Genomic DNA, 26468 nt, shown 5'->3' with positions numbered 1-26468 from the left:
CAGGCTCAATGACTGTGGTGCTGTGGTCTGGAGGGACCTCCAGGAAACACATGGGGTGCAAGGGTAAGTCAGGCACGATTAAGTTGGGAAGGTCAAGTGTCACATTTGATCCAGGTCTCGGGGAGCAAGAAGACAGCCCTGTAAATGGAATGGGGCTGATGTGAGCCAGGTGTTGAGCCAACCAGCAGTGGCCTGCACTGGCTCATTTGGTTTGTTCAAGGGACAGCAAAAGGATCCTAGGGTTGAAGACAAAAGGAGGAAGAGCTTGGAGAGAACGCTCAGTGAGGAGAAGGGGTGCCACAGGGGGCTGATGTTGGAGGTGATATATGCTGTGAATATGTCATTTTGCCATTGGTTAATAAAGAAGCTGCTTTCGGCCAATGGTTTAACAGAGTAAAGCCAGGCTAAAAGAGATATAGAGAGAGTAGGCAGAGTCACGGAGAAGTCATGTAGCCTCCTCCTCAAAATCCACTCAGGGTGAAACAGAAGTTTCTAGAAGTCCCTGGCCCACATTACCTGTGTTCTTTCTTATTTTTTAATTAGTTTTAATTTTTTTAATTTTACTTACCTGTTCTTTGAGGATCTAACACACACACACACACATCAGGTCTAAGGCAACTCTAACCTCTAACTCCCCAAACTACAAATGGAAATCCAAATATCCAGAAATGAGCTCAGCCTTGACAATAGAAGGATTCCGGACATTAGATAAAAGGAAACATTCCTCGGGAACTTGTGAGGCTGGTTCCTGTCTATCAAAATGAGTCATTTCCATCACCTCCAGCAAAAGGGACGTATGGCTCTCCAATTAATGTATGCCTGTGGTACCTATCAGCATAATCACGGTCCATGCTAGCCTGCATGCTTCCTAGGTCCTTACTCACAGATACATTCTGTACATTCCAATGCCCCCATGCCGTTCTCCTGGCTCTTCCCTCCCTGGCTACTCACCCTTCTTACAACCCAGCTAGCCACACTATTCTAGGTTCCTGCTATTCTTACTATGCTCTCTCTATTCTCTCTCTTCTGTTATATTTCCTCTCTCACAGAGAGCGCTGGTCATATCCAGTCTGTTGTCTATGTACAATCTTCTTCCTTTTCTCTCTGCTCTAGACTCTTCCAGGTGCCTATAACTGTTCTCTCTCTTCTATCTACGAAAAACCTCCCAATACCACGGAGTGGTCATGTCATCAGTTTGTACAATATATTTTCATCATCTTCATAGTCACCCCCACTGGTCTCTCATTATTTTTATTAGAAAGTGAAATATTTGGTTTAATTATATTTTTAATCAAATTCTGATTCTTTGATTTTTTTCCTCCTCCCCATCACCCTCACCTCCTTTCTCCTCTTCCAGCACACTTCATAACCTCCCTCCTGCGTTTAGGTCTCATGTGTCCTTTTCCTTCCCGACTCCAACACCTCCTTTTCCACTCATGGATTTCTATCCAGTTTCAGGCTCCACACCCAAACTCACTCCCCACATCCATTCTCCTTTGTGTGGGCGCCTTGTTCAGTTGCAGAAAGCAAATAGATTGTGGCGTTAGCAAGTGCCACTCATGGTCAAAGAGTGAGCTGAATGTCGCCCATAGTCCAAAAGTAAGAGGAGTCTCCTCACCAATGACCACAGAGCCAGATGAGTGTCACTGAAAGACGGAATGTATAAATGTCTGTCATGGGCACAGAGGGATGACGAGTGAAGACTCCTGGAAAGATGCAGGAGCCTAGCTGCCACAGAAAGACAGACACTGGAGAAAGAAAATGGAAAATTCACATATATACATATATATGTGAATTTATATGTATGTAAGTATATATAAACATACATGTACATATATGTGTACATGTAAGTATATATGCATATACATGATGCATATATTATGATTTTTTACACACATATGAAGATTATGCTATCTTGTCCCATTATTTATAAAGAATCCTGATACATTAAGGCAGAAATATGATCCTGCTTGAAGACACACTACCCTGCTCTCCTGCATCACCAGTCTGAACAAACACAAATAGAAAATACTCTATTCCTCAACAGGCCTCAGTTTCTTCACATGCTGTGTAGTGTATTTGCCCAGAGGACAGTTCCATATCACTGCACGAAGTCTGCTTCACAGAAAAAGCTTGGGCAGGGGCAATCCTTTAAGTGCTTCTTATAAGACTTCATTAGCCTCCAATGTCGACTAGTTTTTCAAGGGCATGAACTGTGGCGGTGTCATTACTGCAGAGTTCCAAGAGTCTAGAGTGACCCATGTTTCATCGTAAATATTTGTTTAAAATTGTTGTGCCCCAAGCTGAAAAGCGGTAGTAGCCATTCTAAACCAAAGACTTTTAAGATATCTAGCATATAAGAAGAGGGAGCAAGTCTACACAGTTTCAGCTGACTGGACCCAGGGTGCTAATAAGTGACAATTGGGCTAAAATTTATTCAGACTTGACTACAAGGACTTTAAAGGTGCTAGAAGGGAGGATAACGGCTCAATGAAGACCTACCGAAATACCCCCACCACGTACACATACTTCTGAATTATCCCAGTGTTACCTCCATATTCTGTCCCCTGTGACTAACACCGTTAAGATTCAATCCCAATGGTGTCATATCCCCAGCATCTGAGTCACTTGGCCTGTTTCCCTCTCTCTGATGGGGAGACTAGAAGTTGAGGTAGGCAGACACCACAATGTAATGTTCTTGTTAAGTGACATCATGGAGTGTTTCCAGGAAGGGCAAGATTTTTTCCTTCTGGTAAATTCAAGGGTCTGCTTCCCTCAACAGGAAGGGTTCAGGGGAATTAGATGTGCCCAGTTCCCAGGCTCACCCTTCCTGTGGCATGAGATCAGTTTCAGGAGCTGGCTGCAGGACATGACTTTGATATATGGACCTCTGAATTCTGCGTGCCGGGGCCTTCCCCAGGTATCTTATGCTTTCCGTCAGACACTGAGTCTGATGTTCGGTACAGTGCATCCTGGGGCTTAAGGATACAATCTTCTTCAAAGGCAATGTTACGGCTCTCTGAGCTTTTTTACTATTTTCTGTCCAAAATTCTTTAAATCCATCAGATAAAAAACCCACTCTCCACATCGTGTGATCATTGCTGCTTGATGAATTCACAATGCAGTACAGGGACTCACTCTTTCCAACACTGCTCACCTCGGACTTATATAAACTGATGACATACCCGTGCGTGGTGTGGTGAAGGAGAAGGTTTTTATTGTAAATATGAGAGAGGGACTGGCTAGAGACTACACCAATCTTGAAGAATCCAAAACAGAGAGAAAAAGTAGACTGAACATGACCCAGCAGACTGGATGTGGCCAAGACTATCTGTCAGAGAGGGGGGAATAGCAGGGGATAAAGAATAATATAATATAATTACATTAATATAATAAGAGGAGCAGGAGCAGAGTGTAGAGCGAGCACAGAGCATCAGGGTTATAAGAATAATGGTGAGGGCAGCCCATGAACTTGAGAAAGATTAGGGTAGCAGAGGAGGTGAGAAGGGCCAGGATACTAGCATGGCTTTGAAATGTGTGACAGGTCCTTGTGATACTGAGGAAGCCTGGCAGCCAGCATGAGTTTTGATACACTGATAGATGCTGTAGGTAGCCATTTGCCCCTTCTGCCAGAGGTTAGAGAAATGACTCTTTTTGGTATATGTGGACAAGTTTCACAAGTTCCTGAAGAATGCTGACTATTATCTAACCTCCAGAACGCCCCCTAGAGTCCAGGTTGAATACATTTCTGGATATATGAACTGCCCTTTGGAGTTTTGGGGGTTTGGAGTTCCCTTTGGACCTGAAAAGTATACAAAAGAGAAATCTAGGAAATGGTTCTTCACTGCACAGCCCCTGACTGTAAGTATTGCTTTTAGACAATGAACAATACAACCCCCAGCCCTCCCTTCAGCAGCCTCCTTTCTAGAGCAATTCCCGTTCCTTGTAAGAAAAACGGGAGACAAAGCTTAAAAGCCAGCACGTGTTAGGACGGAGGCATACTCTCAAAAGATCAAAAGTGAAAAGTGTGGGGGCGAAGGAAACACTATGATCCATGACGAACTACCCAGAATGTTCCACAAAGCACTGCTAGTCCTGAGGCCATATGAAATATTTTCAGATAAATTCCGTAGACAGCCCTTGCTTAGGCGGGCCCACAAGAATAAGGGGAGCATAGTTACTAGTTTCCTCCCCTGTTCTTGTGACTGATCAAACTTTCCCAAAGGAAGTCTGTCCTTCCCACGTTCCCTGTGTCTCCTAAGCCACTTAGCATGGCACAAACCAGAGCTCTTGCTGTATCGCGTCCTCTGCCACCTACATGAAGTGGGATAAGACAGAGAAATGACCCTCCAGCTTGTAGTTGTGGCCACAAGAGCCCAGTGCATTCAGTCTGGCCAGTGGATGCAGGGTGAAGCAGGTGACTAATGGACCATAGGAGGCAAGGGGCAATCACAGTCTGAGCTGATGTTCATTGTCCTTCCCCAATCGTAGAACGGGAGAGGGTTTTAAGGAAAAAGCTATTAGTACCTGGCTCCCTTGCCTGTTGCCATATGGTGTGATCACGCTTCTCTCTGAGGATCCTCAGGAAGGGTTACCAAGAAACCACTACACTGCAGAAGGAGGCTATTTTCACACTAGAGCAACGAAAAGATACTCACAATGAGAACCTTCCTGACACCAGAGGCTGGTACTCCAGAGACCAGAATGCAAAGACTGAAAACACATGGTAGTGTTTAACTCTCTGCACTGCTGCAGGACTCTGCAGAGTCGAGAGATACTGGAAGAAGATGTGATCCGCAATGGCCCAACCTTAAAAGGTACATGACATCACCTAAACACACATCCCAGGAGGTGCCACAACATCCATTTACTTGTGTCATAGAACGGAGGTTCCATGGCCCAGTGGCGACCTAAGAATCTGCTCTCACCTGAGCCCAATTATCATAAGGATGTCTTGAGAGAAATGATTTCTGTGATATTCAAACCTTCCATTTCTGTCTGAGGCTCTAGTTCTGATCCTCTGAGAATGTTGGCAATCACATTTAAGTAAAGATTAAAGAAAAATGAAAAATAATTTGAGCCAATTATCTCTCTGGGCCCCATCATACCTCTCAGATCTCATTAAGCTCCTTATCATGCTGGCTAGTGATGGAACTCTTCCCACTGCCCGCTGCACTGCTGGATTTGAATTAACTGGTCTTGTTCAAAGAATGGATCGTTACATTATCAGTTTCATTAGTATAAATTACATAATGTCGTAATTTATACTCTGGAAGCTGCAGCAGGTATTATGAGAACAAATTTGATCAAAGCCAATGCTAATGCAAGGAAAATATAGTATACTCATCACTCCTTCCTCCATGGCAGTGGCTAAGAGAACTGATGTCTTTAATGAACTTCATGAATATGCTGACTTCATTTCTGAAAGAAGTCCGTACAAAAGGCTGTGAGAGTTGCTATATAGGTCCGTGTGCTTTGAGATGGGAAGTTCATCCTTGTTCAAGCTCACTAGCTAGACATGGATGGCTCTCATTTACTTTAGCCCCAGACACTACCTTCTAAAGGATGTGAAGGCACTTTCCTTGGCCCAAATATTGAAATGCCTGAAAGGTTTAAGTGCGTCCCCCATTCTTTAATTACTTTTCCTCATTGTATGGCCCACTTTTAAACAGGCTGAATTGGGTGGCCAAAGTTTAACTACCCTGCTTATAAGGCTTTACCCTTGGTGGCTCTTGTTAATTGCTGTCAGACTTGTAGTGATCTTTTTCTAAATTTGGGGGGAAAGGTTCAAATTTTTAGTTATCCTTCATAATCTTACATTTAATATATATTTTTCATGGATGGATGGAGATGACTTTGGGTGTATTTTCCTATGTGAGGACCAGTATGGATAACTTCCTCTTTTAGGTTTTAGACAGAAATATCGGGGTGATGAATTCATCCAAGATGAGTTCACTGTGAATGGAGGAGGGGGTTCATGAGGCCCCACATCTCTCTGAGGCACCAATGGCTGGGAGAGGAGCTATCAATTTTCTCCAGTGGTGTAGCCACTGATACGTTGCCCACTCTTTAGTAAATAATAACACCCACAATTGCTCATGAAAGTGATGCTAGCAAAACTCAGTGGACTGCAGAAAATATGCATGGAAGTAGGAAAGGGACTCATCAGGAAGAAGAAAGGTTTAAGTAGAGAGACAGGGGTGACACTGGCAGTGTCCTCTCCCCTCTATATTCAGGTGTCAGGATTCCTGCTGTCCTGAAGATTTGCCTCTAGTGTCAGACACAATAGTATATGATGAGCGATAAAAAAGCATATCAAAAGACACAGTATTAAAAAACAGAGTGTGAAGAATACAAAGTCACACCTAAATTGTTGGACACGAACACCTTCATTAAATACTCTTCTGTACGTGTGTACCTGCATACACACTAGTGACGTTAAAAAAAAAAAAAACAACTGAGAATCACACTACATGAGAAAAGTAACCCAGTTCGATGATCCCCAAAGTGTTCTCTTTGTGAAAAGACATTATTTAAAAGGAAAATAATTTTAAGATGATGTCAGCAGTAAGCTTAAGAATGCTGGAGAAGTTTTATTTTTTATAAAGTAACAATAACAAAAGGAGCTGTGACATATAAATGGGGCATCTTATAATAATAAACTGAGCACTGATCACCTTGTTACCACAAATGTGTATGCCCTTAAGAGACCTTCGGGGTGAGTCTTTGAGGTTCCTGACTGGAAAGCTCTGCTCTCAAGCCCCTAATCCCCAGGGGCACATATCATGCCCCACCCCCATCTACCTCAGCCCCAGTGACCAGAGAGCAAAATCCTCCTTGCTACCCCCAAGCATCCTCTACCACATCAGCGACAACCAGAGCACACATTCCACCTGCACCTGGAGGAAGAGTGACCACCAGAGTCAGAGAGCCCACCTGCACTGATTGGAGGAAGAGCAAGCCTTGGGACTACAGGCCCCATAGAGCCCACCTGTACCGAGTGGATGAAGAGAGAACCCAGAACGCCGAGGTTCCACCTAAATGGTTGGAGGAATAAATGGGTAGATGGCAGTGTAAGAATATTTTCAAATACATAAAGAGCAGTATGACAACATCAGAAACTAGTCGTTCCACAACAGCAAGACCTGAGCATCCCAACACAGGTGAAGCAGAAGAAAATGATGTTTAAAATAACTATGAAGATGATAGAGGCTATTAAAGAGAAAATAAAAACTTTTCCTTAAAGATATGGAGGAAAAGACAAAAAAAAATGGAAGAAATCAATAAATTCCTTAAAGAAAACCAAGAAAAAAATCAAACAAGTGAAGGGAAGAGCTCAATATTTAAAAATTGAAATAGAGGCAATCAAGAAAAAAAACACAATCTGAGAGAATTCTGGAAATAGAAAATCTAGGTAAACAAACAGGAACTACATATGTAAGCCTGACCAACAGAATGCAAGAGATGGAAGACAGAATCACAAGCATTGAAGATATAACAGAGGAAATAGATTCATCAGTCAAAAAACATGTTAAATTCAACAAATTGTTAACAAAAAATCAAGGAAATCTGTGATGCCATGAAAAGACCAAACCAAAAAATAATATGGATAGAAAAGGCAGACCTATCAGAATTACACCTAACTTCTCAATAGAAACCATGAAAGCCAGAGAGTCCTGGACAGACATTCTACACACACTAGGAAATTAAGGATAAGAACTCAGATTACTATGCAGAGCAAAGCTCTCAATTACCATAGAGGAAGAAAACAAGATATTCCATGACAAAACCAGCTTTAAACAATATCTGTCCACAAATCCAAACCCTACAGAAAGTGCTAGAGGGAAATCTCTAACCCTAGAAAGATAGCAACACCCATGAAAACCCAGGAAACAGCTAACCTCACACCAGCAAATCCAAATGGAATGGAAACACAAACACTTCCACCAACAGCAACAAAACCAAATATAACCTGAATTAACAATCACTGATCAGTAATATCTTTTAATATCAATGGACTCAATTCAGCTATAAAAAGATATAGCCTAACAGAATGGATTCAAAAAAGAATTTGCTACACATAAGATATACAACTCAACCTCAAAGACAGACATTACCTCAGAGTAAAGGGATGGAAAAAGATATTCCACTCAAATGGACTTAAGAAACAGGCAGGTATAGCTAAGCTAATATCTAACAAAATAAATTTCAGACTGAAATTAATCAAAAGAGATGGAGAGGAAAATTTCATATTCATCATAGGGAAAATCCATCAAAATGAAGCCTCAATTCTGAACATCTATGCACCAAATACAAGGGTACCCACATTTGTAAAAGAAATATTACTAAAGCTTAAAACACATGTCAAGCCCCAAATACTAATAGTGGGAGAGTTTAACACCCCATTGGACAGATTTGCCAAACAGAAATTTAACAGAAAAATAATAGAAATAACAGATGTTGTAACTCGAATGGACTTGGCATTGAACATTCTACCCAAATACAAAAGAATACACCTTCTTCTCAGTACCTCATACAACCTTCTCTAAAATTAACCACAAACTTAGTAACAAAAAAACCTCAATACAAACAAAAAAGTTGGAATAACCCTCGGTATCTTACTGGATCACTGTGGGTTAAAGTTAGAATTCAACACCACAAACTGCAGAAAGCCTACAAACCCAGGAAATAATCAACTGAATCCTCACTGGGTCAAGGAAGAAATAAAGAAAGAAATTAAAAACTTCCAAAATTTCTACAAAAATGAAAGTACCCAAGCTCTATGAAAGCAGTACTAAGAGGAAAGTTCATAGCACTAAACGCCTACAGAAAGAACATGGAGAAATCTGACACTGGTGATTTAACAGCACACCTGAAAGCTCTAGAACAAAAAGAACCAGACTCACCCAGGAGGAGATTCCAGGAAATAATCAAATTGAAGACTGAAATCAATAAAATAGAAACAAAGAGAAAAATAAAAAGAATTAATGAAATGAAGAGTTGGTTCTTCTCGAAAATCAAATTAACCAAATTATCCAAATTAACCAAAAGGCATAGAGAATATGTAAATTAGCAAATGAGATATGGAAAGGGAGACAGAGAGTAGACACTGAAGAAACCCAGAGAATCATTAGGCCATACTTTTGGAAAATGTAAAAGAAATAGACAATTTTCTGGATAGGTACCGTATACCAAAATTAAACCAAAATGAGATAAACAATTAAAAAGACCTATAACCCCTCAAGAAAATATAAGCAGTCATCAAAAGTCTCCCAACCAAAAATATCCCAGGGACAGATAGTTTCAGCATAGAATTCTACCAGAATTTCAAAAAAGAGCTAACACCAATACTCCTCAAATTGTTTAACACAATAGAAATAGTAGAAGGAACATTGCCAAACTCTTTTTACAAGGTTATGGTTGCCGTGATATGCAAACCACTCAAAGATGCAACTAAAAAAAGAGAATTACAGACCAATCTCCCTCATGAACATTAATGAAAAAAATAATAAAATACTGGCAAACTGAATCCAAAAACACATCAAAAAAATATCCACTATGATCAAATAGGCTTCATCCCAGGGATGGTTCAACATATGAAAATCAGTCAATACAATCCACCATATAAATAAAGTGGGGCAAAAGCCCATGATCATCTATCTCATTGGATGCTGAGAAAGCCTTTGGCAAAATTCAAAACCCCTTCATCATAAAGGTCTTAGAGAGATCAGGAGTACAAGGAACATACCTAAACATAATAAAGGCAATATACAGCGAGTGAATAGTCAACATCAAACTAACTAGAGAGAAACTCAATGTGATCCCTCTAAAATCAGGAACAAGACAAGGCTGTCTACTCTCTCCATATCTATTCAACATAGAATTCAAAGTTCTAGTTGGACCAATAAGACAACAAAAGGAGATCAAGGGAATACAAATTGGAAGAGAAGTCAAACTTCCACTATTTGCAGATGATATTATATTATAAATAAGAAACCCCAAAAGTTCTACTAGGGAACTCCTACAGCTGATGAACACCTAACATGGAAGGATACAAGATTAACTAAAGAAAAAAATCAGCAGCCCTCCTATATACAAATAATAAGGGAGCTAAGAAAGAAATCAGAGAAATCTAAACTTTTACAATAGCCAAAAATAAAGAAATATCTTGGGGGTACCTCTAGCCAAATAAATGAAAGACCTGTATGACAAGAACTTTAAGTCTTTGAAGAAAGAAATTGAAGAAGATATCAGAAAACTAAAAGATCTCCCATTCTTTGGGATTGGTAGCAATAGGGGAAAGGATGCTTGAACTGGCCTTCCCCTGTAATCAGATTCGTGACTACCTTAATTGTCATCATAGAGTTTTCATCCAGTAACTGATGGAAGCAGATGCAGGAATCCACAGCTAAGGACTGGCCCAATCTCCGGGAGATTATATGAGGAAGAGGGTTTCAAGATCATGATGGGGGTATCCACAAAGACAGATAACCCAAGCCTATGGGAGCTCACAGACTCTGGACCTACAGCTAGGGAGCTGGCATGGGACCAACCTATGCCCTCTGCATCTGGGTGACAGTTATGCAGCTTGGTCTTTTGTGGGGTCCCTAGCAGTGGGACCAGGACCTGTCCATAATGCATGAGCTGGCTCTTTGGAACTTATTCCCTAAAATGAGATGCCTTGCCCAGCCTAGATGCAAGGGGGTGGAACTGGTCCTGCCTTAACTTGATAGGACTTGCTTTGTTGACTCCCATGGGAGGTCTTATTCCTTCTGAATGGAGATGGAGGAAGAATGGATGCGAATGGGGTAAAAAGGAGGTGGAGGGGGAAATGGGAGGAGAGGAGGGAGGGGAAACTATGGTTGGCATGCAAAATTAATAAATAACCCCCCCCCCAAAAAAAGACCAATCATGCATATAGGCCAGGAGATAGCTCAGTTGTTGGGAGCTCTCTTGTTGGATGCTCTTGTAGAGAACATGGGTTCAATATACAAACCAACATGGAGGCTTTCTAACACCTATAACTCCAGGGAAGCTGACATCCTCTTCTCACTTTTGTTGGCACCAAGCACATACTTGTGCACCTACAAACCTACAAGCAAAGCACTCATACGAATAGATTATAATTCTTACTGTAAAAGATCAGTTTGTGACTTAAAGACTGAGCCAAACCAAATTGACAGGGTGTTACTATAGGTATTTGTCTTCCATAGCTCACTGAGAAAGTATACAAAAAACAAAAACAGAGTTTGAAAATGATAGGGGCCTACAATGAAGGAAAACAAACCAGGATTGGCCTTCATGCACACCATTGTACATTTGGGAGGCATTTTCAGGTTTCAAGGCAGAGGGTAACAGAGTTACATAACATTTGGGATGGAAATATGGCTAACATTTCTAGTTGAAAACGAGTGGGAAGTTGACGGAGACAACTTTGGATTTGTATAGATAAGCCTCTTGGGTCTTATCCCTCACATAAAGATGAAAGAAAAATACCCAACAGTGAGCAAGAATAGTAAGAAGGATGAAGCTGAACAATTCCTAGGACTCACATGTGACTTCAGCTACTAGGGAAGAGCTTTGTCACACTCAGTGGATCCATGAGAACACCCTGACTAAAGTTCTTCAGCCTCGTTGGACAGGAAAATTCCCCCCTAGACTGAGGCTTCTCTGGACCGGCAAGCTGACAGGCACATCTTGAGAGGATGCTAAGTCAATTATGCCCAGGTCAGAGTCAACTCTGACAGCATATTAATGAAACACAGCCAATGAACAAACAGCATAAAATTCTCTTTCTGCCATCCAATCAAAATTTATGAGGCATGCAAAGATGTGGGCCAATATAACTCACTGGCAGTTGTAAGTCAATGTATAGAAAGAGACCTATAAATGACAGGGAGGAGAGAGCCCAAAGAACACACAAAACACTAATTACACAAGCCCCATATGCTCAAGAACGTTGAAATGAATATGAATATCCTGCGAAGACAAGTTTTAAAACAGAACGGAACCTGTGGATAAGTAGAGCATCAGAAGAAAAGCATGCTGGCTGTCAGGAAAAGAAAACAAGGCTGCAAGCAAAGGCCAGCGAACTGGAAGACATGGCTCCCAAGTTGATTTCAAAATAAAGCACAGAGATATACAAAGATAAAGGTAACAAATAAGTATTCACAGTACACCATCTAATGTATAGACAAAGGACTAAGAAATATAAATTCCACAAACAAAGCCAAAATATTTCCAAGATTGGAGAAATTTTTTTTAAATTCCATGAGGCTAGGGAGGTAGCTCAGCTGATAGAGTACTGACCTAGAAAGCTCAAAGGTCTGGGTTCATTCCCCAGAAATAGATAAATTTGAGTGTAATAGTGCACACCTGGATTCCTAGCACTAGGCAGGTGGAAACAGTAGGTTCAGACATTCAAGGTCATCCTTGATCTCCTACTGAGTTTGAGGCCAGCCTGGGATGCATGGCACTCTCAGTAACAACAAGAGAAAGCTCACCACATCCCAAACAGAATAAACACAAAAGCCTTCTGCAGCAGCCACAATGGCACTGGTTAACTCTAATCATGAAAAGAGAAACCTTCCCAGCATCCAAGGATGAAGGGGTGGTGGGCACGTCACTCATCATAGAGAAAGCACTTCTCAGGCATCGTGAGCCAGTAGAGTACAAAAGAAAGACACAATGGCACACAAGAAAAAGATGAACATGAGAGTATGCATGAGAAATCATGACAGGGGAACGAGAAGAAAAATAAATATATTAGATGTGATGAAGAAGTGACACATTGCAAAGGTATTGCTGTTGTACCCCATGTGTTCTAGGAACTGTGGGATGACCAAATGGACTATGTAGAGGCAAAGAAGAGATGGTTTAAATGAAAATAAAAAGTTTGAAATGAAATATACAGTAAGTCAAATTAATTATATCTCAGATTATAAGATAAACTATTAATAAACTTTTAAACATAGTAACAGACAATAAACAAGAAAAGAGAGTAAAAGGAGCAAAGCATTGGTGAGGTGTACAATAATTTTAATAGCTTTAAAGGTACTTAGGGGTGTTCAGTAAAGAAGAGAAGAAAGGGGACAGCAAAAAAAATACATGAACATCTAGTGGCTAAGAATGAGCAAGATACAATATATGAAATTTTTTAAAAAAATAAATGAAGCCCAGTGTGGTGCCACACACCTTTAGTCCCAGCACTTAGAGGGCAGAGGAAGTCACACATCTGAGTTCAAGGTTAGCCAGGTCTACAGAGTGAGTTCCAGGACAGCTTGAGCAACATGGAGAGACTCGGTCTTAAAAAGAAAAGAAAAAAAGAAAGGATTCTTTGAGCTTCAGATTCAAGATGGCGGGTGGAGCTTGAAGAGATCCACAAATGTGGAATGTAAAACTTCCAGGGTGATGAAGCTAATTTATTGACTTGGCAAAGGCTTACTGTTTCTGACAATGCTATACATGATAAGGAGGCCTTCAGAATTGAAATCAACCTTCCAGCTGAGTGTCCACTCAAATCACCCAACATCACATTTAAAACAAAGATCTGCTACCCTAATGTTGATGCAAAGGGGAAGATCTGCTTGCCAGTAATTACTGCTAAACCTGGAAGCCAGCTGCCAAGACAGGCCAAGCTGTCCAGTTCCTCATAGTACTAGGGAATCACCCCAGACAGAGCATCCACTGAGCTGACCTAGTTGAAGAATACTCTAAGAACCATTAAAAAAATTGTAAGAATGCTGAAGAATTTACAAAGGAATATCAGGGAATGAGACCTCTGGACTAAAATCTGCCATGAGTGATTCCAGCAAGCTTGAGCAGAGACCACATGCCACTCTCTGGCATCTGCTTGTGGCAGTTGCTAACTTTCTACAGTTTTCTTAATCAAAAGTAGTTTAGGTATCCTATAAAGAAGGATTTTTTTAATCAGATGTTCCAAATAAATTAATCAATAAATAAACCAACACATGATATCCTATTAAACTAGGAAATTTGTTCATTATAACACAGCTAATAATGGGAGGAATTTCCCCCTTTCTGTCTGGAAAGGACAGCCTATCCTTTAAAATTTTAAACGTGTGTTGACTGTATTGAAAGTCAACAATGAATAAGAACAGTCTCTGTCCTGAAGGAACTTACAGTCCCAGTCTGATGGTCAAAGACAATGGCCCAAGGCATCCCTGTCACAGGAGTATAAGAGCAATGAAGGAAGATGGAAGCCCTGTGTACCAGGCACCACCTGACAGGACAGGTCAGACTCACACGCCAAGGCCATCAAGAGCTGACTTGGACTTACTCCAGTGTCCTCCGGCAGACAGAGCATACAGGAAAAGCATCTAGGCAGAGAAGCGTGCCAGGTATAAGAGAGTTGAGCTGCTTTGTGTGAACTGACAGAATCCATCAACAAAGGCAGGGCGATGGGAGATGGCGTGTTGGCATGGCAGAGTGTCTATTCCCACAGACTGCATTTCTCTGGCTCCAAACCCCATCTTATCATAGCCCTGTGGTTTAAGTAGCAATGTGCATCATCACAACACGCCTCCAGGGCTTCCAGGGCTGCCCTGAGGGGTATGAGCAGTTCTAAAAAACTCTTGGGTTTGAACACTTAGTCCCTAGGTGTTGGCTTGTTTGAGGAGCTGTGGATCCTTTTAGGCAGGAGGCATAGCTGGCAGAGATGGGTTACTAGAAGCATGGCCTTTGGGGTTATGGTCTGAATCATCTCTGGCCCAAGCTCTCTGCTTCTTGGTCAGGGCCATGTGAGAACTGCTTGTCGTTGTAAATCTGATCCCTAACATGATGCATTGTGTTCTCTGAAACCATTTATCCTCCCTTATGATGGGTTTTCATTCATAGCAATAAGAAACTTACAGACAAAGAACCAGAAGCCACATACTGAACTATCAGGGCCAAGAATGGATTCTGGCTGACACATAGAAACAGCAGAGCCCCAGGTCTCCCTGGCTGTGTCCTCACCAAGCTCCTCACATATTTCTGCTCACTCTGCATTTCAGTACTTGCAGGCTGAATGATCTTGTACCAGGCAATGATACCCTTTGGGACTTGTCTTTGTTGTTGTGTTTGTTCATTTCTTCATGAAGCCTTTTTCACTCCTCTCAGGATACTTCTTGCCCCGTGCAGGGGCTATGCAAAAAGCTGCAGGCTACCATGACAGAAACAAAGCAATTGTGCACCCCTGCTGCAGCTTCCATTCATGCCGTATGGCAGTTCAAGCACCCAGGATGTCTCAGGCCCCTAGTGTGATGATCTTAGGTCCTCCCCATAGCACACAGTGGTGCTCATCAAAGAGGTGTGGTCAGCAACAGGAAGTGAAGCTATCAGTCTGGGCTAGTTCAAGCTATCAGGGCATCAAGTTCAAGAATATGGGGAATGACATTTAAGCACACAACCAGGAAAGTGGCTAGAAATGCCCTCCAGTCTTGGTGGGACACTCCCTACTCAGAGTGGGTTGAATAGTGACCAGAAGGGTCTATGAAGATGTTCTCTCCATGAGACAAAACAGCACCAGCAGCTTTGCATCTGAGGCTAGCTGGCTCCCTAGAGATGGGGCTCTGCCTGAGGTCTGGCCTGTGCCTGGCTCACTCAGCAAGAGGAGTGCTCTGTTGTGTGGCATTCAAACTGCTCAGTGAATAGCAACTGAAAATGTAAATCCAGGAGAGTTAGGAGCTAACACACACAATTAAAATACAAAAAGGAGAAGCAAAATCCAGAGTAGTAACTTCTTATACTTTACAGTCACCCTTCTTAGACAAGAAGAAATATATCCAAGATGGAAAGTAATAGGAATGATTACATAAGAAAAGAAATATGCTTTCTACCCCCAGGGTATTCGAGACTGCCTGAGAGCCTGGAGTAAACTTAGATTAGGCAGCAATGTCCAGGATTTATCTGAAAATACCCTGGTGTAGGAGGTCCTTCTATCTTTGTGTGGCTTTTATTGGTTAATAAAGAAACTGCTTTGGGCCTGTTGATAGGGAAGAACTTAGGTAGGCGTAAAAAATTAAATGGAATGCTGTGAGAAGGAAAACAAAGTCAGAGAAATGCCATGGATCCACCAGAGATTAATGCTGGGAATTTTACCTGGTAAGCCACTGCCACATAGTGATACACAGATTACTAGAAATGGGTTAAACTAAGAAGTAAGAGTTAGCCAATAATAAGTTAGAGCTGAGGGGCCAAGCAGTGATTTAATTAATACAGTTTCTCTGTGGTTATTTCCAGCCTAAGCTATCCGGGCGGCAGGGACAAACAAGCCGCCCTCCTTGCAACAATAACCCAGGGAAATGACACAAGAAAAAATAGGCCTGTGATGCTGACATCTTCTTTGTATACATCTGTAAGTAAAAGTTCTGATGAATGGCCCTGTCCTGACCTGCTTCAAGTTTTCTCATTGAAACTGATGAATTTGGAGAAGAAAGGCACTGAGACATGGATGGAATTACTTGGTACCCACGTAGCATATTTTTTAGTTGATTTTAATTTGACCTATGAGAGCAACCTTGACCATCGTTCAGTAACACATCTCTCCCTCAGGCACTCAGTTACAGGTGCTAAATTTTTGGTGCTACTAAGCAAATTACATTGTTTCTTTAAAAAAAATGCAAAAGGCCCATCCAGAAGAGTCAAGCACAGAAAGACTTGATCTCGTGGAAGAGTGAAGAAATGTATAAATAGAGAACACGGTGTTGAATTGCAAGGTGAGTTTGCTAGTGATTATACCATCTATCATTCAATATGCAGGCTGAACAAAGCAATCATGTGGTATCAGATGATCCTGGATGAACAGCAAAGAGGGCAAGGCAACAACAGGATGGATTTCACAAAGATTGGTGTGTTGACATCTTTCTAAGTGTGTAATTCTCAAAGAGTAGAGTGGACACTGATGGGACCATGATTACAGAAGAAGGCATGTCAGCCAAACTCGTTACATAACGCTGGCCATCATTATCACACAGCCAGCAAGGCGTGGAGCTGAACATTTATATATTAAATATAAATAATGATGCTTAAGTGAAAAATGTTGGAGAGCACTGTAGATAAATGCTGATTGATTATGGATTAAATGCTACCATAGCTCTTACTCACAATGTAACTTCTTTATAATCCTTGGATCTTAAAAGAAATTTAAACTTTGACGTCCCATAGTTATGACCCTATGTTATTTGAATGGTTTTTGTTAGTTGTTTTTCAAAATTCTTGTGAATGTGGCAGTCATTCCTGGAATAATCTGTCCCTCAACTCACTCTTCTATTCTGCATTAATGCATGCATTCATTTATACATACACTCTTTCTCCTCTCTCCTCTTCATTCCTTCCTCCCCCCCCTCTCTCTCTGTCTCTCTGTCTCTCTCTCTCTCCCTCTTTCCCACCTCTCCATCCCTGGAACATTTGGAAAGATAGCTCTATTTGTTTTATTATTCATTCAAAGCAGAACATGTCTGCTACAGCACATTGAAGTTGTTGGCTTCCCCCAAAGAGAGTCTTGCCTAGGATACCAGAAAGCATTTACATAGCCCCATCTTGAGAAATGCACCTCTGTGTACCATCTCCTTAGCTCCAATGGAGAGATTCTGAGGCGATCTCTGTGCTGAAGAGCAATCATGGTTATCACAGTAGACGTGCAACCTAAGCTGCAGAGATGAGGAAGGAAGAGCACATCTGGAAGGGATAAGGAGAGGAAGAAGCAATGTGGAAAATGAAATAAGCAGAGCTTCTCGCACATGCTCGTGCTGCTGAGAGAGATAAAGCCATTAACCATCAGTGCTAATAGGAAATGTATTACCCCCATGGCTAGGTCTTCCCACTTAGCAATAATCATATGGCTTGATCAGCCTCTGCTGGGGACCTTCCCTCCTCCCTGTCTATTTCCCACTTTGACTACTAAACTGGCGATTGTTTCCTGTTTATCTTCCCTTCTGGATTCCAGCTTGCACACACGTTTGCTTGCAGATGAGTAAGAAAGAAGGTTGTAATTTTCTTCAGCCAGGCTGTCTCTGCACTCTCCCCACAAGTGTTCTTAGGAACGAAATGCTTCATTTCTGCAGTGTCCCGTCTCCCAGAAGAAAATAGGGGGAGAGGCTACCCGTCCTTCATTATCCTTACTTCTGCATCTTTCTGTTGTGTCTTTTCATTTCTTCTATAGGGATCAGTTAAGATTTATATTCAAAATTTAAGCTTCACTTGGTCTCTTAGATACATGGAGGCTTTCTCTGGCCAAAGGTTTCCTTGTCACACAGTCAAGTAAATAAAGTTCCATTTGGCCTGAGAAAGACATGTTGGAAATGACAGATTTAACCGTCATTTTTAGGACTCTTAAGAGCATTGACATCTACATTTTTATGCTCCCAATTTTGCTCTCTCTTTTTTTTTAAAAAACCAGAAGAGTACAGTGCTGATAAAGAAACAGGATCATAAACTTCTTGGCATCCCTAGGAAACTTTCATTCTTGCCAGTGAAACAACTTTCATTCCAGAACCCTCCCTCTCTGTCAAACACTATCAACAATCTTGTGGAAACACAGCCAGCTCTGTGAACACAGAATGAGTAAGATGCTACCTGGCAAAAATCTGGGACTCTTCCCAGGTGAGTCCATCTCTTGGGTGAACCTCGGCTCCATATGAAATAATCTGGGTTGGAGAAGACTGGGTGCAGGGGAGCATGCTTTACAGAATGGTAGGCCTATGCGGTCTTGAGATGAAAATTCAGAAACTTGCAGACAAGGGAAATAGGGCCCAGGAGCAGGGCTTAATTGCCAGAAAAAAATAGTTTAAACCTTACTAGGTACACATTGAATATATCTAAACCATAAAATAACGGAAACACATTTGTTCATGATCTCCGGAAGCAGAAAGTGTTCTCTCACGTGTAGTTTTGTATCGGTAGAGAATTCATTTCAATCCGTTACACCACTGATATATCTAATTTATAAACATTGCCAGGGTGGAATTTCACTAGCAGAGGACTACTTAATAATACCTTAAGTGTAGAGTGTCAATTTCCTATTCATTGCCTTATCTTGTCACAACAGCCTTGTGAAGCAAACAGCATGACCTCATTAATAAACAAAGAGGAAACTGAGTTTAAAACTTGTTAACAGCTTTGACATTCACTGCAGTAAGAGCAGGATCCAGAAATTCTGAAGGTTAGATTTCCTGTGACATCATCGACTATGCAAAACACATGCCTAAATGTGTGCAAAGGAAAAATAGAACAAGGAAGTATAAATAAGAGGAAGTGTAATTTATTTATTTATTTTTCGTTTTTTGTTTTTCGAGACAGGGTTTCTCTGTAGCTTTGGTGCCTGTCCTGGAACTAGCTCTTGTAGACCAGGCTGGCCTCCAACTCCCAGAGATCCGCCTGCCTCTGCCTCCCGAGGAGGAAGTGTAATTTAAAGGATATGGTTTCATCTTAGAAATAGTCACTGCTTCTACTTCTCACTGGAGCACAGAATTTCACTTTAAGGCAAACAGCACAAGTTAACTTAAAAGACTATGGGAGGAAAATTAACCCTAGTAACTTTGACAAATTTAGTAGCAGTCTCTTGAAATTTATTGGCATAAATTGAGCCCATTTACCTTAGCCGATTTTACAGCATCCATTTCTCTATCAGGCAGACTTGTTATGGCTGTCTAGAGATCTTGCCCTTTTGGAGCTCTCTAAAACTTTAGGGGAATGGAACTGGAGGCCAAGGTGACAAGGCTGGCCATAAAGGCCCCACAGCTACATGACCAGCGAACTCATAGAACATGGAACCGGAATGAATGATAGGCAAACCTCTTTCAAGAAGGCTGAAATTTTAAGGTGCCCAAATCCCAGAGAGTCAAGCTGGTCCCTTGGCTTAGTCACTTAACCAAACACCAGTCTATGGTTTACTGGTCAGATTGAGTTCCCTTGTATAGAAAGATTAGGCAGGGTATGGTGATGCCTGGCTATATCCCTTCACTTGGGAGGTAGAGGCAGGAGGATCAGAAGTCCTATGCCAGCCTAGGCTACATGAGACTCTAGTTCTAAATAAGTAAGCTATCAGTCCATCTGGAAAAATCTTGATTTAACCACATGAGAATCTCCTTAGAAGCTGTTTTCTTTGTAGGCTATAAAATAAAAAACGTCAGAGAGACATTGGCAGTTGGCTTGGAAGACACCATACACGTGCACATTATGGAGGTGACTTGCACCTGGAGCTGTCTGCCTCTAAAATGTCGAGTGTGGTCCACATTACAACCATAAAGACTAGAGGAGCTAGGAGCCTCTCCCAGTAGACACACAGAACAAATTAAGACACTAAACAGTGATCTTGGCATAAAGTCCCAGTGCAAGGACAGAAGCCACAGCCTCAAAGGCACCTGATTCCAGGGAATCCAGTTGCAAGCTGCATCTTGCCTACTTCCTAACAGACATAAACCAAGGCCACTGAACTTGAATCATTTCAGCTCACATGCCTGAGGGTGAAACTGATACAAAGGGGCTGTATCTTCATTTCAAAACAACAGAGAATGCCACCAAAGAGTCTATGTTTGAGTCAAGGTCACCAGGTTGACTGAGATGAACCAGGTGAGGACCTTTGACCTTTCATTTTCACACACACTCAGGTCCTTGCCTGTCTCATGGTCCTTAAGATGCTCCTTCCCACACCATACCATACCCTGGTGTGGTACCTTCCACTGACTTCTCCTCACTCAGAACTTATTCTCAAAGGTCTCCTGTTTGCGAAGACCCATGAGAAGCTCCCTCAGGCCTGTCCTATTGCCACACTCTTCTTTGCACACAGCAAGGCATCTTCCAGTCCATGACATGCAGACACCTAGCTGTCACCATGAGAACCAATGCTAAAGCGCCTCAGTCAAGGAATGGCCCTAGGTTTACCCATTCACCTGTTTCCTTTTAACTCCAGAATCCACACCCCACCTGCTCCTCCGCAGCCCGGCCCAGGATCTCACTGTCTCCATTTGGTGCCAGTTGCCTTCTCTGGTTTTCAGGATCAGACATTCTTGGGTTTTCACTCCAGTGGTCCGGTTCCTTTACCAGATCCTCACGTGGCCTTCCTGACTTCGACTATCTAGCTGAAGAAGACGTGGGGAATACCAACAACCCTGAATCTCTACAAATGGCTATTAGTAAAATACTCTCTAGCATACTGGATACCCAGCACCACAGAATACAGGTGTGAGAGATTACATCATGATTCCAACCCTTGAGAGGCGGAGGCAGGAGGATCAGAAGCTCAAGGTCATTGTCAATGTCACACAAAGTTTAAGGACATTCTGGGCTACATAAGACCATGTGTCAAAACTAACATAACAAAAAAGAAAAATAAGAGACGGCTGAATAAATGAATAAATGAATGAATGTAGGGTGCTTTACGTTTTCCAAAGACAAATAATATATGTCATTAGGTAGAAAGAAAAAAATCAATGTTTAACATATCAAAGTCAACATCCATCACCTACACATACAATGACGGCTCACACTGGAGACCAGCCCCATACAACTGCTGCAATATGAATGCAGGATCAAATGAGAGAAAAGTTTATCAATGTTATGAGTCACAATAACCCATGCAAAAATCGGTGCGGAAAAATGAGACTTTGGGTCCATGCAGTTATTAGAACCCCTCTATTTTATGGAAGGGTTTCGAGACTCATAACACGAAGCCAAGGACTACCCCCATCTGGTGTTTGCACAAGCTGCCCTAGACGGTATCGTTGCACCTGTAAGTATATGAGCATAGTCACCTTTAAGAGCTAGCAACACCGCAAAGAGGCCCACTGAAATGTAGCCAACTTGCTTCGATCAGCACATTTTAAATAACAGCTAATCAAAGGGGAAACATTCATTTTCCCTGAACAAAAGTACTTGCTTCATTAAGCAATGTGTTGACACCTGATATGATAAATGTAAATAGCAAGTGCACATTTCCCATGCAGTGTCACCGAGAACGAAGGAACACAGATTAGACTTCTGAAAGGATGACTGCCTCCTGCAGACAGCTTAACACCCTCTTCTTGCTGCACACACAAAAGGGTGCTCATGGCAAACAAGGGATGCTGGCAATTCAACTTTAATTTCTAATATAATAGCGCTTCAACTACACGATCAAAACACAAAAGATGAGCACCAAATAAAGAAGGTGAAAGAACAGTTAGAATAGAGAAGTAATATTAACAAAATATTTTGTTGAAACAAGACAAAAAGACACATACTATGAAATCTTCTTTGGACATGTATACTCCCTATTTTTAAGACATCGTCTTGTGTTTCTGTAGTTTCTAGAATAAATTATGCCTTTTAGCAACTGAAACCATCACTTCTTCCCCCTGTAAATACACTGAATATTGTATAAATATTTTTAGTGGGGGCTGGAGAGATGGCTCAGCGGTTAAGAGCATTGCCTGCTCTTCCAAAAGTCTTGAGTTCAATTCCCAGCAACCACATGGTGACTCACAACCATCTGTAATGAGGTCTGGTGCCCTCTTCTGGCCTGCAGGAATACACGCAGACAGAATATTGTATACATAATTAATAAATAAATATTTAAAAAAATATTTTTAGTGTCTTACAACAGGAAAACTTGTTTAAATTATGAGAAAATTCCAAGCAAAAATTTAGCTTGTGAGGAATATATCACAATCTTTAACAGTTTTGCCCTTCTATTTGAAAATTTTATATATGCGAAAAATACATTTTGACTCTATCTACCCCCATTGCCTTCCTCTAACTATCTCCAGGACTCACCAACCTATCTCCCTTCCAGCTTCAATTCTCTTTTCCCTATTATTTTATTATGATATTGGGTATTTCTCGGTCCCATTAGTGATGCCCATATATGCAGGGTGTAGGGTTATTCACTGGGCTACCACTAGCCACATCCCCAAACTAAAATGAGTCTCCTTCCTTCAGCTACAGGTGAAGCCTCGAGGGCCCCCCCCTTTCCCCACCAATGGAACTTAACCAGCTCAGAGTGTTGTTTTTTCTCCCCTGGTGTTTTAATGTACACAAATCAAAGAATAGTAGATTTGTGGGCAACTCCTTACAGAACACTTTGTTTTTATAATATATGAAAATTGTTTCTTAAAGATGCCTTATTTGAGATGTCATATTTGAGGAGAGTCCTGGAAATCCTATTGCTTCTTCCTGTAGTGGTGCACAGAGCCTTGTTTGGGTGGATATGAGTCACACAGAGAGCAAATGAAAAGTGTAATTGGCATCACCACCCCTCTCCTAAAGACTGTCAGGCTGAGACCCCAGGAAGAAGCAAGCCCCAGACAAAAACACTCTTTGTCATTGTGAGATGCCTCCTGTGGGTGCAAAGGAGGCGTGTGGGAGGCAGCAAGTGTGTCTCCTTGGATGGCTGCCCGAGGGAATCAGCCAGAGCGATTTCATTATAGAAATAAATCTACATTACCAGTGACATTGCATCATGGGAATCTCCCCACACTGAGCTCCACCATGTGGTATTTCACTGCCCAGCAGTAGAAATAATGGCTTCTCCAGCATGAGGCCTTGTCTATGCCAACAACAGTGTTGATCTTTCCTCCCTCCAAATACCCAGATCACTTTTGTTTATGTGGGTACATTTGTTTGTAGTACTTCACACAGATCCTGCTCCTACCCTATCATCTGCATTTGTAGCTGGCACTTGGAACTACTGATTGATATTCTCAAGGCTTTTTGCTTTGTTTTATTCCCAAGTAGCTAAGCATTAAGGATAACATATTCTCAGCAGCTATGTAATAAATATATAAGTTCGGAAATGTCTCTCACAATCTCCTAAACATTGATGGTCCAAATATAGATATTTGCTATTTCACCTTTGAGTCACTTCATCCCTGTGCTTACGAATGCTGAGCCTATCACAGAGTCCCTTCTGAAGTCACCTTGTCACAATATGGCATTGCCTTTATTCTGCCATCTGAATCTCTTAAGTTGTTGTGATCGAACGTGACCAAGGATGCCTACAGAAAGAAAAGTTTATTTGGGCTTATGGTTCTAGAGAGATAAAAGTCCATCCTGGCAGGGAGGCAAGACAGCAAGAGGCAGGCATGGTGCCAGGTGGCAGGGCAGGGAACCAGGAGATCACATCTTCAAATGCATGAATCTTTCAAATGCAGAAGCATGAAGGAGAGAGACAGAACTAAAAACGGTAAGAGGTGCTGTCAAGGCTCACCTCCAGTGACGTGCTTCCTCCAGCAAGGCCACACCTCCTAAATCTCACCAAACCGTGCCACCAACTGAGGACCAAGTGCTCAAAGATCTGAGTCAACTGGAGGAAGCGTTCTCCATTCAAATCTCTACGCATTATTTCTTCTCTGAGATTACTCTTGTCTCAACACAACAGCATTGACATATTGGTGGATTTTAGGTACTTCTTAGAAAGAAATCATTAATTTATTCAAACTGCAACTGGTAAGAGCACATAAAGTGCATGTCTGAAGACAGTGCTGTTAGATCGAATAATGAATATTAAAAAATGGCATGCTACTGCATGGCTGCTGGTCGTTCACACAGGCCACTGCTTTCTTATCTGACTTCATGGGAAAGCCAGTGGTTCATCCCCCAAAACAGAACCCTGACCATTTAATGTTCACTGACTTGAATGTCTACACCCAAAGCTTGTTTAGATAAATACTGATAAAACAGATGATGAAAATCATTCCTAAATGTGTTGAGCTAGATAATCTTAAATAAATTATTATATTACCTATGAATGGTTCTGCATGAAGAATCATGTTAGCTGGGAAAATGTTACCTTCTACAATATAAAAAAGCATAGAATCTCTAAATTTTAAAATGACAATTAATTTTTGCCCATAAGACATTCCAAAGAGTTGGTCATTGTCAATAAATAGACCTGTACCTACCTAGAACTGTGGAAGCTTCTAGGCCCATTCATGGCATGGGTCTATGTTCGACAGGTCAGTGTCTTCATGTTCAGTCAGGAGCTAGGCACAACTTGGCCACTAGCTCGCTCTCTCTCTGTGACCACACCTGAGGCAGGAGGCTGAGAAGGAGGTGTGTATGAAGAGGGAAAATCGGCTTTCAGCCTGTGGGGCAGCTGGCCAGGCAAGCACGTGTCTTACTACATGTGTTAACATCTCTGCCATTGGTGCCATTTCAGAGTAACTTCTGCCATCCAATAAGACATAAATTCTCTGTAGGAGACACGATCATTCTGCTGAGAATATCCGGGAGCTTCCTTTCTTAATCTTCCTATGCTTGCTTGAAACGTTGATTCACTTATTAAGATTCACTCTCTTCTCTTATGAGATAACGTTGCTCTTGCTGTTATTAACCAAAACTCCGGCTTCAGAAATAAGATAAAGAACATTTCTCTGTGAAGTTGGGTTTCTTTTGTGTTATCATCAATACGTATTGACCCAGTTACCCTGAAGGTCTCGCCTCCCTGCTGAAGCAGACCTGCTCGCCCTATGCCCCCAGTACACAAAGCTTCCATGCAGGCATTCCCTGTTTTCCTCCAGTCAGGTCAGAGTGACTTCATCCCCAGCATGCTTTTACCTGCCGCTTAGTAAAACCGTCCTCTTGTAATTTAGGGTCCACGTGACAGCTGTATCTGTAACCCAACAGATGTCTAGGTAGTTAAAGTTACCCTGGAGTGTGGTGCTGGGGGACTTGGAGCCCTTTGAAAATGGTCCAGTATTTATCATTTTTGCTCTGGCATAGTCCCAAGGGATGGCAGCAGATGCGATGAGTGCCCACTGGGGCATCTTTACTTGTCTTCGTTCTTTATATCCTTTCTTAACACCCAATAATTCTTAGCAACAGACTACAGGGCCTTGGCAATGCAAGCCAAAATAGCACCTTGAATATAACCAATTCCCTCTAAGGAGGTCAACAGGAGTCAGGAGTCACAGGTTTGCCACACAACAGACAAGAAGGTTGGATATGTTGCTTTGCTGTACGGAAGCAGAAGCCTGAAAATTCATAAGAAAAAATATATATGACATATATAAGATATCAGTGATATATAAGATATCTATCTCATTTCATCCACCAGGATGAGAATTCACAAGAAAATAAATGTGAATTTTTTTTTAGTAGAAGTAATTGAATTTTGCTAGCCTTCCAACTACTACAAATATCCTCTATGTATTCTTATTTAAATTTTCTTGCATTGCCCCAATTGAGCTGTCAATCATTTTCTTGGAGTGCAACTTTCCTCCCACCCCCTCTCATATCTTGCCTTCCTGCTGCTCAATCAAATACACAAAGCAGGTAAGCATGCACATGCGCACACACATACACAAACACACACACACAGAGGCCTCTGCAATTCATATGCACAGAGGTGGCAAAAAAAATGAGGCAGTTACTGAAGCCAAGAGCACCCTGCCATGTTTGCAGGGCACAATATTTTAACCAACACTTATTTGTGGTATGGCTTGTACTTGTGCAGTTGCCAAGATGAACAGACTCAACTCAGAAATTAGACT

The 26468-nt window shown here is 41.6% G+C and overlaps 1 pseudogene; it reads left to right on the top strand.

Moving 5' to 3' along the window:
* Positions 1 to 4723: 4723 nt before the first annotated feature.
* Positions 4724 to 13789, top strand: LOC126498160 (ubiquitin-conjugating enzyme E2 L3-like; annotated as a pseudogene).
* Positions 13790 to 26468: the final 12679 nt, after the last annotated feature.

Source organism: Alexandromys fortis, unplaced genomic scaffold, assembly GCF_014885135.2.
Source record: "Alexandromys fortis isolate MF-2015 unplaced genomic scaffold, M_Fortis_MF-2015_v1.1 scaffold_3, whole genome shotgun sequence".
Lineage (NCBI taxonomy): Eukaryota > Metazoa > Chordata > Mammalia > Rodentia > Cricetidae > Alexandromys > Alexandromys fortis.
The sequence above is the reverse complement of the archived record's forward strand: the minus strand, read 5'-3'. Positions and strand labels throughout refer to the sequence as shown.